Source organism: Vicugna pacos, chromosome 4, assembly GCF_048564905.1.
Source record: "Vicugna pacos chromosome 4, VicPac4, whole genome shotgun sequence".
Taxonomy (NCBI): Eukaryota; Metazoa; Chordata; class Mammalia; order Artiodactyla; family Camelidae; genus Vicugna; species Vicugna pacos.
The window spans coordinates 4,210,352-4,224,810 of record NC_132990.1 but is presented as its reverse complement, the minus strand read 5'-3'; the positions used below and the strand labels follow the sequence as shown (position 1 = coordinate 4,224,810).

Here is a 14,459-nt window from a genome sequence, read left to right as displayed (position 1 = left end):
CCGCAGCCTTGCGCCGCTCCGGCCACGTGGTGACAGGAAGCCCCGTGTTTGTACAGGTGGGGGATCGAGCAGCCTCGCAAAGTGGGTGGCTGGAAGCCCTGCCCGGAGTGCAGGTGGGCCATGGGAGGAAAAGCAAGCCCAGGAACAGGCTCCTGTGTTCTGGGCTGTCAGCTCCTCTCCGCAGAGGGAGGAGGGCCCGGCAGGGCCGGCCACGTGGGTGGGGCGCTGCAGGGCCAGACGGAACCTATGGGCGAGAGCGCTCCCCACCCCACCTGGCGCAGAAGGATTCGGTCCCGGCGCGAGGTCAGTTCCCCTTTCTGGGCAAGTCCTGAAAAATTACCATTGGATACCTTCGTCCACAGCTAAGAAAAACCCCAGCTAGATATGCTTTGGAGAGCACATACAGGAATGCCATACATTTCTAAAAATAAATCAGCTTCAAAGCAAATGGTATAAGCAACACAAGACTTAAGGTAGTGGCTACCGCAGCGTGGGTTTGGGGAGGCAAGGGGCCTGGTGGGGGCCACACCTAGATGTGTTGTCAGTGTCCCAGTTTCTGAGTCTCCTAGTAAGTTCATAGGATTTGATAAAATTATTTAAAACAAATCTACATATGGGGAAGGGTATATAGCTTAGTGGTAGAGCATGTGCTTGGCATGCATGAGGTCCTGGGTTCAATCCCCAGTCCCTCCATTAAAAAGAAATAAATAACCCTAACTACCTCCCCCTCTCAAAAAAGTAAATAAATAAAAGAAAAAACATTGTTTAAAATCTACAGATAAATCGTAGAGAGGCGTGCGTGGACCCACAATGAGAGTATGTCAGGAACCTAAGATTATAATTAAGTCATTTCCGGCCACCTGAAGTGCAAAAAGAACAAGAAAACAAAAGATGGGGTATTGGCAAGACTGCCAAGGAGACCTCATGCTGGGACACTGAGGCCCTCCTCTTACCTTGCTGGAGGCCTCAGCAAGCAGCCCAGGAAGCCGGCACCTGCCGTCTGCTGCCTTCTCTGCAGGCAGCACCACGGACACTCACGCAGAGACCACAGCCCTTGACTGAAAACCTGGGAAATGAACAATGGTCGAAAACGACCCTGAACATGAATGTGGAGAAAGATAGCCGCCCACATTAGAAATTTAGATGTCAGCGATCATTTCTTCAATTAAAGGACATTTAATATCAAAGAGAACGCCGGACTATGTGTATTTTTGCTCCTGGCCTACAACTACACAGTCTTCTAATCTCAGGAAGTTAATTTCCTTCTCAAGAGCTGGAAAAACTCAAGTATTCCTTGTCTGGTCTCCTCCCCTGTGCTCCTCTCCCCAGTTCCAGCCTGAAACATCCTTTCTACCCAGGGATTGTCCAGTTCAGGGTGAACTGGGTGATTCTCTTGATAACTTCCTAAGACTTCTCTTGTTTCTCTCCTCAAAGTTAGAAAATTAATCTCAACGTTTCCAGGCCTTGAATATTCGAAGAGTCACTTAAAACCAGAGAAAGAGAAAGAGGGAAAAGAGGGAGAGAGATTAAGATGAGTGGAGATGGGTGGCTGGTTCAGAAAAGCCAGGTGACCCAGAATGAAAGTAAAGCAGCCTATCTCTAAACGTGTCCTCTAAACTCGGCTCACAACCAAGTCTATAAAATTAAAATGGGCTCCTGGTGAGATGGGCAACTCCATGGGATGACTGAGGAAAAAGTTAATATAACAAACATGTACTGAGAAAAAACTCTGTGCCAGGAACATAGGCCCCAGGGACAAAGAAATGACCACGTCAGACAGTGTCCCTGCTCTGGAGGAACCTCTACAGGGGCAACAAGAAAGAATCACACTTAAGAAAATATACTACAACGGGGAGCTATCCTATAGCTCAAGTGGTAGAGCGCATGCTTAGCATGCACGAGGTTCTGGATTCAATCCCCAGTACTTCCTCTAAAAAATAAATAAATCAATGAATAAACCTAATTACCTCTCCCCTCAAAAAAAATTGGCTTTCTTTCTTAAAAAAAAAAAGGGAAATATATGTATATGTTATGTGTAACACCAGGCAGTGACGGCTGCCTTGAAGAAGGAATGCTTCAGCGTATGGGGAGGGGTGACACCGTGGACCTGACGGTCAGAGAAGGCTTCTCTGGTGGGGAGACCCCAGTGATGGAGAGAAAACAGCCGAGCAGACAGTTCACCACGTGAGCATTCTCGGAAGACAGAAGAAGGAGCAGCAGCTGGCCAGTTCCCGAGGCAGGACTGACCGTGAACCTGGTCCCTTGGAAGAGCTGAGAAGGCTTGGGTGGCTGGAGGAGGCTTGCCGAATGGTTTGCCGGGCCCAGTGCAAAATGAAAACGCGGGCCCCCTTGTTCAAAAGTCATGAAGACATTCAAAACAGCAGCAGCAGAGCACGGAATCAAGTGTAGGGCCCTTCTAAGCTCAGGGGGTCCGGGCAATGCGGGCCTGGTTGGCTCTGTGGGAAGTGAGATCTAAGAAGTATTGACGGCTGATTGTGTGTGGCCTTGTAAGACACTGCAGGGAGCTCAGACTTCACTCCAAGGGCAACAGGAAGCTATCATGGGTTCTGAGTAGGTCAGTGTGTGGCCTGACCTGGTTCTAGAAAGATCTCTGACCCTTGTGTGGGGATGAGCCTGGGGGAGACCGGGAATGACAACAGGGAGGCCAGTGGGGTGGCTAAAGAATTGTAACAATGACAATAAATAAAGAAATAACCCTCAGCATGGCCTTTGGTCATAACTGAATACAGGATTGCCCTCCCTGCCCTCACATTCGGAATATTCTACGTGGTCTTTGATTCTGGAGATGAATGAAATTGCTCTGGTGGCTGGAGCAGATTTGGGTGATGTGCTTAAAGAACTTGGGCAGAGAAGGAAGCCAGGCTGAAAGTACCCTCTGCCTTCTCAGGGTGTCCTTACCTCAGTGGATCTGACACCAGACAGGGGCAGGAAGTAGAAAGAACAGAAATGTAGGCTTCAGAAAAATTCTATCCTGTGGGTCCGTGATCTGGGATTCCATTTCATTTTCTTTCTTTAAAGGAAAAGGCAGTTCCTGAGGGTTAAAGAATGTCTTTCAGTGGCTCCTACAGGTGTCATACGAGGGGAGATTTGAAACTCTAACCAAACCGGAGGACGGGGTAGGCTTTAGGCCTGGTGGAGCCGTAGAGCAGGTGGCCTCTGAGATGTGCCCCTTCTGTGGGCATCCCACCATGTCCTTCCTCAGCTACGGAGGGGCAGCCAGGAGATCCCACCTTTTGAACAATGGCTTTGAGAGCCAATTTGGATGGAATTATGGGAGGGAGACTAAGAATGCTCCTGCCTGAGAAAGGAGGTAACTGGTTAAGAAAAAGGAGGATTAGAGTCAGCCAACTGCTTACGAACGCCAGTGCTCTCTGACATGGATTTGTGCCTTTTCATAACAGCTTTGTGACTGATCGCAATCTGAGTTCGAACAGTGAAGAAAGAGGTCAAGGAACTCGCCCAAGGTTACCCATTTAGAAATGGAGGAATCAGGACTCAGAGCCAAGTTCATATTTTTTCCATCTTGCCAAAACCCTAACAGTTGTAGTTTTAAAAATCAGCCACACATCCTTGGACCCTCCTCCCGCTGACTCCTCCCCTTGCCTCTGTGTGGGCTTGCGAGTACTTTGCACAACGAGCATGGCAGAAGAGACGCTGTGTAACTTCCAAGACCAGGTCAGAAAAGGCCAGACGGCTTCCATCTGGTTCTCTTGGAACCCTTGCTCTTGGAATGCTTGCTCTGGGACCCGTGCTGTGAGAAGCCCAAGGCACATGGAGAAGCCATGCAAAGGTCCCCCGGGCAGCAGCGCTGGGGAGCCCAGCTTGGAGCAGCCCAGCCCAGCCCAGGAGCCAGATGCCTGAGTGAAGAAGCCGTCCTGGATGTGAATCCTCCAGATCCAGCCGTTCCAACCTCTTCGGTTGAGGCCGCAGACGACACAGAGCGGTGACGAGCTAGCTCTACTGGGCCCTTTCCAAATTCCCGACCCACCAAATCCTTTAACATAGTCTGATGGTTGCTGGTTTATGCCACAAAGTTTGGGATAATAGATTACGCAGCAACAGACAATGAGACTAATAATTTTGCCTTGGGCTGACTTGATGGTCTGAATGGATCTAAGATCACGTCTAACAGGAATGAGCAGTTTGTGCCATGGCTTTGAAATATCTTGACCACAAAAACTACAAATTAATCCTTCATTTGCTACAACCTTGGTCCGATTTCTAGAAATGTCATGTATTCTTTTAAATCCTGTCATTTAAATGACAGGTGTCTGAAACAGGAGGTTCCCGGGCCAAACAATTGATAAATCTTTCATATAAATTTTAAATAAAGTGTTTCTGGCTTACATAAGATCATTAAAGTCTCCTTTCAATGCAATAATTCCATGCTCTGTAGTCTGTAAAGTCAATTGGAATTACATGGCAAATGACATTTCGAAATCAATGGCTGGTGGAAGCAATTTTAAATCAAAGCATTTGAGTAACTTCAATTTTTTTTTCAAAAGTAATATGGTTTAGGCTCTATTTCATACACAAGAAGGCTTGGTCAAATTTATATTTATTCAGATACACAAACCATATCCAGACTATACTTGAACATGACTTTGAGGGTTCTATGTACTCTGTAACTGCTTTTGACAAGCATGATACCCTATAAAAGATATGGCTTTCCTCTGAAAACCCCCTTCAGCTAAAAATACATTATATTGAAAATAAAGTGGTTGTATCATCTCAGTTCAACTCTGCAGCATTTTGTAAAATTTCATGACCATAGAGAATGAGCTCTTAAACTTGATTTCAGGCTGTCTAAAACAAGATGTGAGTGGGGAAGCCCGAAGGCATGGCCCTTGTGCCCGGGAGCCAGGCGGCCCTTTCAGGTCCTTCTTTGAGGCTTTCAGTGCAACGTGAGACACCACCACTTGGGATTTCTTGGGTGGGGGTGAGGGGTGGAGGATAATTCTTGAGGAACAGCTTTTGAGGGGGAAACTGGGGCTTTTTGAACAGAGCATGGGAAAGTCTGGGGCAGAACTGGAAGAAAGAGTATATAGTAGCTGACAGGGTACATTTGGCAGAAGTTAGGAATTAGGACAGGAGAAAGCAAAGGGTGAGGAGTGAACAGTGGGTGACTGTGAAGTAAGATCACGAGCTCTAATATCCTTGGCACCCACGTGAGCATCTTCGCAAACCCGGTGGCGAAGGCTGCACGTTTCTCCTGGCAACCCTTCTGCCCCAAGGGTCCTGTTTATTGCACAAATCCATGTTCATGGTCTATGTCATACCCATGAACGCCAGATTCTTTTCGTGTGTGCGCAGTAAGGATTGTGGCAGAAACCCACATGAAAGACTTGGGTTACTGCAGTGATAAATCTTCTGGAAGATGAAATGACTCTGATGACTTCCACGCTGCCATCTGGACTGTGGTCACTTTGAAGGTTAACTCTTTACTTGTTTTAATTGGTGTGGCTAGCATTGCTTATGCTGTTAGATTTAAAAATAAAACTGGGGAAACCCGCCTCCCCACCACAAAGGTTACGGCCTTACTACAGCGAGAGTGCTGCTCGTGGGCTGGTCAGGAATGACTCCTCAAGCTCCTTGAAGCCTAAGGCTCCATTAATTCTAAACATTTGATAATGCTTGTTTTTGTTTAATTTAGTGAAGCAAGGCCAAACAGGCAAACCTACAGGCATGCATGAGGCAGGCAACTTTTTATAAAAACAGAAGGATTGTCCTCAAGATTCCAAGAATGTCTATGTCATCATCCTGTTTCTAAACATATTGGAGGTTGGTCTTCCACTAAGAATACACGTACAACTTCAAATCAAGTTCAACTTGCTTGAAAAGGCCTTGAGAATTGTTACCGCGTTTTATGCACATTCATATCCCCCACTTAGTAAGGTCAGGTTTAGCACAAACTACTCTCTGAGAGGGAGATGTGTCTGTGAGCTGTGAGGGACTTGCTCAGGAAGTGCTCACAAGGAGACCAGGCAGGAGGGAGGGAAGCAGAATCATAAGTGTAAGCAGACAGGGTAGGAGGTCCCGGAGAAAGAGAACCAGGCACGGCTTTCTTGACACAGGAGAAGCCATTTTTGGCCTAAGCCATTGTGTGATCTAAGCCTGGCCACAGTGCTTGTCCTTGAACAGGTCTCAGTAATGAATGACCGGAAGGGAACAAAAGAATTCAGCAACGAAAGACTGCTATCAGACAAGAGAAGTGACAATAGCAAAGATAACACATCCGTTGTAAAGACTCTTCGTTGTGTTTCAGGGGTGAAGATTAGCCCGAAGTGCTCAACCACCAGTCAACGGGGACATAAGGGAGGATGATGTCAGCCTCTTCTGACTTTTGTGACTTCACTCACCTGAAGCTTGGACTCTGTCCCCCAAGCCCCTTTATGAATATGCACGTACGCTTAGCTTAGAACTTCCCCAGTTTTGCTGTCTGGGGAGACACTGCTTTGGGAAGGATCCTTACTTGCTGCAAGGAATAAATCTTCCTTCTCCCTACCTTTTGTCTTTGTTGCATCTTTTGGCTAGACGCCCACCAAGAGGCAAACCTAGTTTTTTGCGTAACAAAAGGGGAGGAGACCAAACACGAACGAACGCTGTCTCAGGCTAAGCCCTGGGGTGGTGGCGACAGCCTCATCCTGCAAGCAGAGTCTGGAGTGTATATCACAGCAGAGAGTTTGTCCCATCTGTCCGCAAAGGAGCTGAGCTTTCCAACTGTCTAAGGGCAGAGCCTTACTTGGGAAGTAAGAACAATAAAAATTCCCAAGTGTGACTATAATTTAGGTGGGACTAAAGATTTGGAAAACGATCTGTGAGCTCATATTTTTGCCAGCTGCCACGCAGATGTTCAAATACGGTAAAATGTGAGTGAGCTCAGTTGCCATCGGGAGTCAATGGCTCCAAATGCCCCAGGTCTTCCAGGCTGCTCCTCTCTCTTCAACCTGGAAGTTAAGGAGCTCTCTACAAGACTGGCCTGAGAAGGTTGGACATATCCTAGTGATCCCCCAAAATGATGCTTCCTACATTTTCAGTTACTACTGTTGCTTTCCATCCCAACAGTCCTCCCATCTGTGGTTCCAGGAAATCAGAGAGTCAATCTTTCCTGAATGACTAGGTCAGCTACCTGATTCAACAAATAGCTATGATACCTTCTGTGGTCCAGGCATCATGCTAAGGTTTGGGGATACAAAGCAATAAAAAATAGAGTCTGTAAATGAGTCAGCATCCTTGGGACAAAGGCTGGGAAAGATGGAAGGAGACGTGAAACTTGGAAAGGTGAGCAGAAGCCAGATTGAGGAGCTTCCTGAAAACTATGGGAAATAGAACGGATTCTCATTGGTCATATTCCCCAGGGCTCTAATGCTGTTAAAAACATTATCTGCTTCCCAACTTTTCCTTCACCCCATTCTGGGAGCATCAGAGACCACACTATACAAACTTATTCAGATGCCTCGCCATCCAGGTCCAAATCAAACTTTCCACATAAACCACCCCTCCAGGGTATGGATTTTACAGAGTATTGGTGATTGTGTTCTTTTAGATCTTTTCTCAGCCTTTTCTTGAATTTTAGCTTCAGGGCACATGACTTTTACATCAAACATGTATTTTTTTAAATCAGCGGAATTTTAGGAATCTTACCTCTTCGCTAACTTCAGTTATTACATGTAAGCTTTTCTTACTGGCATGGGCATTCTTTTTTTTTTTTTTAATCATTATTACAATTTAAAATAATTTACCATTTTGCTAGCTATTTTATTAACTATTCACTAAAATCAATTTATTGATTGATATTAACAGGCATATATAGTAATATATATGACATAAAGTAAATGTAACAGGCATGCATGGTTAGAATTCAAACAATGCATAAAGATACAAATTAAAAGTAAAAGTTTCCTTTCTCTTTGATTCTTTACCCCAAGTGCTTCTCCCTGAAAGTAATGATTGTTGGGGAGGATATAGCTCAAGTGGTAGAGTGCATGCTTAGCAAGCATAGGGTCCTGGGTTCAGTTCCCAGGACCTCTGTTTAAATAAATCAATGAATAAACCTCATTACCCACCCCTCCCAAAAACAAACAAAAGAAAAGCAAGGATTGTTGAACGTTTCTTATGTATCTTTGCAGAAGCAATTTAAAACTTGAGTTAAGTTTACATGTAAATACTCTTTGTTTTCCTTTTCCACGGTTGGGATCATCATCGTAAGCATAGTCCTCTGTAACTTTTTTTACATTTAATAATACACATTTTGATATTTCCATATTAGAAAATATAGAGTTATCTGATTATTTTCCAGGGTGTGGGTGCTGATTAGGATGTTAGAATAGAGATATGCTATCGTTTATTCAATGAGCTGCTTTTGAAGGACTTTTAATTTGTTTCCAGGTTTTAGCTGTGACAAAAGTCTATGGATTTTTATTTATTTATTTAAAGTACAGTTGGTTTTACAATGTTGTGTTAGTTTCAGGGGTACAGCAAAGTGATTCAGTTATATATATATATATATATATATATATATATATATATATATATATAACCTCCCCATCCTTTTTGGCTTAAATTTGTGGATGACTGAGAGCCCTGGCTCTCCTTTCCTTCCATCCTGGAAGGCAGCAATGATTTCTCTTGCCCCACTAGCAAAAGTGGAAGAGAAAGGGTATTGCAGGTAAAAAGTCAAAACTGGCAGATTTTATTTTAAATGGATATACATCTTCCTCTAATCGAATGCTATGCTGTCATTGAATGATGTAGAAGAATATTTAATAAGGCAAAATATCACCAAGGAACAGTGAACATGTGTGAGTTTTGCAGTTAGAAAACAGTCTTCAAAAGAAGTTTTGCATTCAGAAGAGTGCCTGTGAGTCAGGTCTGGGGGACCTCAGATTTCTTTCCTTCATTTTTCTTATTTGTCAGACACACATAGAGCACTTGCTACGAGCCTGGCATTGTTCTAACTCTTTGAATCCTAACAGCGACTCCTGGAAGTAGTTTCTGCCGCTGTCCCCATTTTACAGGTGAGGAAACTGAGGCACAGGAGTAAAGTGACTTGTCCACCGTCACACAGTGGTGCCTGGATTAAAGTCTGACAGCCAGTCTCCCAGCTCATGCTCTGAATGATCCCACCATGCTGCCTCTCACAGGCGCTACTGAACAATTACTATATATATATATATAGTGTATATATAGTCTTTTTCAGATTCTTTTCTATTATATATTATTACAAGATATTGACTATAGTTCCCTGTGCTATATAGTAGGTCCTTGTTGTTTATCTGGTTTATATACAGTAGTGTATATATGCTAATCCCAAACTCCTAATTTATCCCTCTTCTGCCCCTTCCCCTTTGAAAACTGGAATTTTGTCTTCTATGTCTGTGAGTCTATTTCTGGTTTGTAAGTTCATTTGTATCATTTTTTTTTTAGATTCCATGTATATGTGATATCATATGATATTTGTCGTTCTCTGTCTGACTTACTTCACTTAATATGATGATCTCCAGATCCATCCGCGTTGCTGCAAATGGCATTGTTTCATTCATTTTTGTGGTTGAATAGTATTCCATTGCATGAATAGCACATATTCTTTATCCAGTCATCTGTTAATGGACATTAAGATTGCTTCCATGTCTTGGCTATTGTAAATAGTGCTGCTATGAACACTGGGGTGCATGTATCTTTTTGAAATAGAGTTTTCTCTGGATATATGCCCAGAAGTGGGATTACTGGATCATATGGTAAGTCTATTTTTAGGTTTTTAAGGAAACTCCATACTGTTCTCCATACTGGCAGAACCAATTTACATTTCTACCAACAGTGTTGGAGGGTTCCTTTTCCTCCACACCCTCTCCAGCATTTATCATTTGTAGACTTTTTAATGATGGCCATTCTGCCTGGTGTGAGGTGATACCTCACTGAAGTTTTGATTTGCATTTCTCTAATAATTAGTGATATTGAGTATCTTTTCATGTGCCTGTTGGCCATCTGGCTGTCTTCTTTGGAGTAATGTCTATTTAGATCTTCAGCTCAGTTTTTGATGGGATTGCTTGGTTTTTTAATATTAAGCAGTATGAGCTATTTGTATATTAGAAAAGAATTTAGATAAAGTTACTCTTTTTTCTAATATTAGAAAAGAATTTAGATTAAGTAAACATAATCAGTTACTCCAAGTGCCCATCTCCTCCTTGACTATGCAAATTCCTAAAAAACTTTCTTCTTCATGTGTCTTCTCTACCTCCTTTCAAAAATCAATGAAACTGCACTATTCTTTCAACGTCTTTGACTAATAATGTTCACGTGAAGATAAGGTCAAACCCTGCAGAAACTGCAGTACAAGAGGATCGGAGAAGAAGAACATGGATTTGACATGTTGACATTTACATCCATATTTCTTCTGGCTGAGGCTGGAGATGTGGCTTTCACACAATTTACTTATCAATAAAAATTAATTTCTGATAGGAAGAATGTTATCTATCTGGTTTGGTGGGATGCAGAGATCTCTTTCTGATTCACCCTAGTAGATCTATTTCTTGGTAGCAAGAAGCAAAATCCTTCTTATTCCAGGTATAACCACCCTGCCTAAGGGTAGAGTTATACCAGTCACCCTTACAGAATGCTCCATACACGGGCCACTGGCATCATCATTTCCCATTTACTCAGACTCACTGTGGCTGTCTCTTCTTGCTGCCAGTGCCCAGAGCAGCAGCTATGCCACTGAAGCCACCACAGGCACAGGCATAGCCACTGCTGACATACAGACCTGCACTAGGGTGGCTGATCTGTACCTCCTGTCAATACCCAGGGACCCATCTGCTATGGCATAAATCTGATGCTACTATCTTCAGTGGCTGCAGAGGCCAGCAACCAGGCATCCCCACCATGCCACCAGTGCCATCTCTTGATGCTGTCATGCCACTGGGGCCAAAGCTGCTGATGCCCATGAAGGCTTTGATGGAACTGATTGTGTTTTCTTGGAACAGCTTTTTGTTTTCTTATCTTATTTTATTGTAGCATCTGGTTTTTATAACTCAAGCCTGATCCCATGGGAACTGATTGGAGGAAAATCCATGAGACAGACAAGTGTACTTGGGATTTTTGTTGTCATCAACCCCAGCTTCACTAAGCTCCACCTGCTTCTTGCAGGTGGATCTCATCTAGTCTCATCTAGTCTCATCTCCTTGCTGGATGGAGAGCCCCAAGTATCCTGACCTCACCTCCAACACCAGTACTCAGCTGCATGGCAAACTTTGAATGAGAGATAAGAGATAGAAAGATGGAATACATAGGGATAGAGGAAGTGAAAGACTTGTACATTGAGAAGTATAAGACACTGATGGAGAAACTGAAGAAGACACAAATAAGTGGGAAAATATTCTGTGCTCATGGATTGAAAGAACCAATATTGTTAAAATGCCCATACTACCCAAAGCAATCTATAGATTCAATACAATCCCTATCAAAATGCTGAAGGCATTTTTCACAGAAATACAACAATCCTAAAATTTGTATGGAACCACAAAAGAGCCTGAATAGCCAAAGAAACCTTGAGAAAAAACAACAGAGCTAGAGGCAGCATGCCTCCTAATTTCAAACTATATTACAAAGCTGTAGTTATCAAAACAGTATAGTATTGGCATAGATCAATGGAACAGAATAGAGAGCCCAGAAATAAACCCATGCATATATGGTCAATTAATTTATGTCAAAAGAAGCAAGAATATACAATGGGGAAAGATTGTCTTTTCAGTAAATGGTGTTATGAAAACTAGACAGCCTCATGCAGAAGAATGAAACTGGGTCACTATCTTATATCATACACAAAAATTAACTCAAAATGGATTAAAGATTTGAAAGTAAAACCTGAAGCCATAAAACCCCCAGAAGCAAACATAGGTGGTAAGCTCCTGTAACATCTTAACAGTGATTTTTTTGGATATGGGAACAAAAGCAAAAACAAACAAGTAGGACTACATCGAACTAAAAGGTTTCTGCACAGCAAAGGAAACCATCAACAAAGTAAAACAGGCAACCTACCAAACAGGAGAAAATATATGCAGATCATATATCTGATAAGGACTTAATATGCAAAATATATAAAGAACGCCATAGCAAAAAAAAAAAAATCTAATTAAAAAATGGGCAGAGAATCTGAATAGACATTTTTGCAAAGAAGACACACTGATAGCCAACAAGTACATGCAAAGGTGCTCAACATCACTAATCATAATGCAAATCAAATGCAAATCAAAACTACAATGAAATGTCACCTCACATCTGTTAGAATGGCTATTATCAAAAAGACAAGAAATAACAAGTGTTGGTGAAAACGTGAAGGAAAGGGAACCCTTGTGCACCGTTGGGGGGAATGTAAACACTGAAAGAATAATTTTTTATTTCCATGTCAAATAGAAATTTTTGTGACCAAGAAGAAATGGATGTTAATTACATTTATTTATGATTAAATATTTAACTTATCAATATTAAAATAATATCAAAAGGGACCAATCCATGTAAAGAATGCACTAGTAATAATAATAATAATAATAATAATAATAATAATAATAATAATAATAAGGGTTAATCCATGTAAAAAGAATTAATGTAAAACAAAAAGTCAAATATAAGCTTGACTTTCAATCAGACACAAATTAAGATTTTACTTCTCAAGTCTAATGCTTGATCATCTTTAATTCTGACTCAAGACCAGATAACACTCTCACATAAAATTATCAACTGTTTGCTGTGCCAACTAACATTATATTGTTTCTACACACCCAACCACCTTGAATATTTTGGTCAATTACAAGTGAAAACTTGAGATTTCTAATTATGTAGATTTTTAAACGTATAGACCCCAACCACCTTGAATATTTTGATTAATTACAAGGGAAGACTTACAATTTCTAATTGACCTATGTAGATTTTTAATGGATAAGTATAACTGGGTAACTGCTAAATATTCAATCAACTCGGTGCTAAATTGACACAAGAGACCGTGTGTCTTAAGACACAGACATGGGTCTGTGGTTATGCCTTGGCTAAAGCAGAGGAATGCTTCCTGGAGCCAAGATAAAAAAGAAAATACGTGTTATGTTGTCTTCGTTGATAAAGGGAGAGAAACACTTTCCTGGAACTATATCTCAAAATCAGATCTGTCACAAAGTTCCAGATACAAAGGGTATTTGAGCAACATCACCGATATCTTTAGACAGGAATTTAAAACATCAGAAACATATTTATGTGGGTCATTCTTATACAGCATGTACTCGGCCACCCGGCCATGAGCAATACCAAATGAGGCCCAGGGACAGCACAGAACATTTCTATGAGATTATATGGTCTTGAAATAGCAATTTTTAGAAGTCTAACTTGGTATACAGGTAGGGCTTTGAAGGTATAGAGAGGGGGGAAGTGAGCGTGTCTCACAGAACATGTTTCTGCAAAGAGAAATGGTCTCCAGCAGGGCCTGCTGATCTGCCAGCTCTGGTTCTCACTCAATGCCAGGCTGCCAGAGTGAGGAGTTGGTGTCGCTGCCTGGGGGGAAAGACTGCCATGCCTTAGACATCGTATGTGTGGACTGTCAGATAGACATTTCTTAGAAAATTTAAACAACTTGACTTACTTTTTTTTCTCCCCTAGATGGAGGGCCATTCCGCGTCCTCATGGAAATGGGCTTGCAAAGGTCCATTAATTCACTCCTTCACTCATTCAGACGATTGATATCATTGATCAAATCCTCTATGGCAGACATTGAGACAATAAATAGTGAACTCAGATAGACCAGGTAAAGGGAAACTGGCAGAAACGGAGGTCAGAGGGTTATCCAGGGGCCGCGTGATGCTCAGCCCTGTAGACAACGGCAAGAATTTAATTGAGATTTTATTTCCTAAGAGTGATGTGATTTGATCTGATTTACTTTTTAAAAGGATTGCTTTGGCTACCACAGGGACAATAGATGGAAAGGGCCAAAAGAAGAAGCCGGAGACCAATAGGAGGACTGAGGACTCCCAGCAGGGCTTCAAATGGTGGAGGCAGTGAGGCAGGGAAGGATTTAGACCATGCTGTGAAAGGATATAGACAGGATTTGCTGTAGGATAGACTATGGGGTATGGGAGGGAGACAAGAATCAAAAAGGATGCCTTGATTTTTGCAAAGTTATTGGGTGACAGTGCTGACATATGCTGAATGGGAAGACTGGGAGGGCACGGGGCGGATGAGGAAGGATAGGCTCAGGGTGGCAGGAAAAGGGTTCTGTTTTAAACGCAGGAGTTAGGTGTCTCAATTAGGCAGCAAGGAGTAGATCCTGTTTCCCCAAAGAGCAGATTTCCATTCCCTTCGGTGCCTCGGAGTTCAGCACTATAGAGTATAGAAGAGAGAACTTCGCCTCAAATTTGCAGGACGAGTATTTTTAATTGCTCACTGTTACGGGCTAAACTGCC

General features: G+C 42.5%; 1 long non-coding RNA gene across 1 annotated transcript in view; it reads right to left on the bottom strand.

The window, feature by feature from the left end:
- LOC116279949 (uncharacterized) overlaps positions 1–14,459 on the bottom strand; it is a 69,081-nt gene that overhangs the window by 24,557 nt on the left and 30,065 nt on the right. Inside the window, exons 3-4 of the long non-coding RNA XR_012071825.1 lie at positions 13,643–13,758; positions 954–1,066 (exon numbers count right to left, since the gene is read on the bottom strand). This is a non-coding gene — a long non-coding RNA (uncharacterized lncRNA). The remainder of the gene's footprint in view (positions 1–953; positions 1,067–13,642; positions 13,759–14,459) is intronic.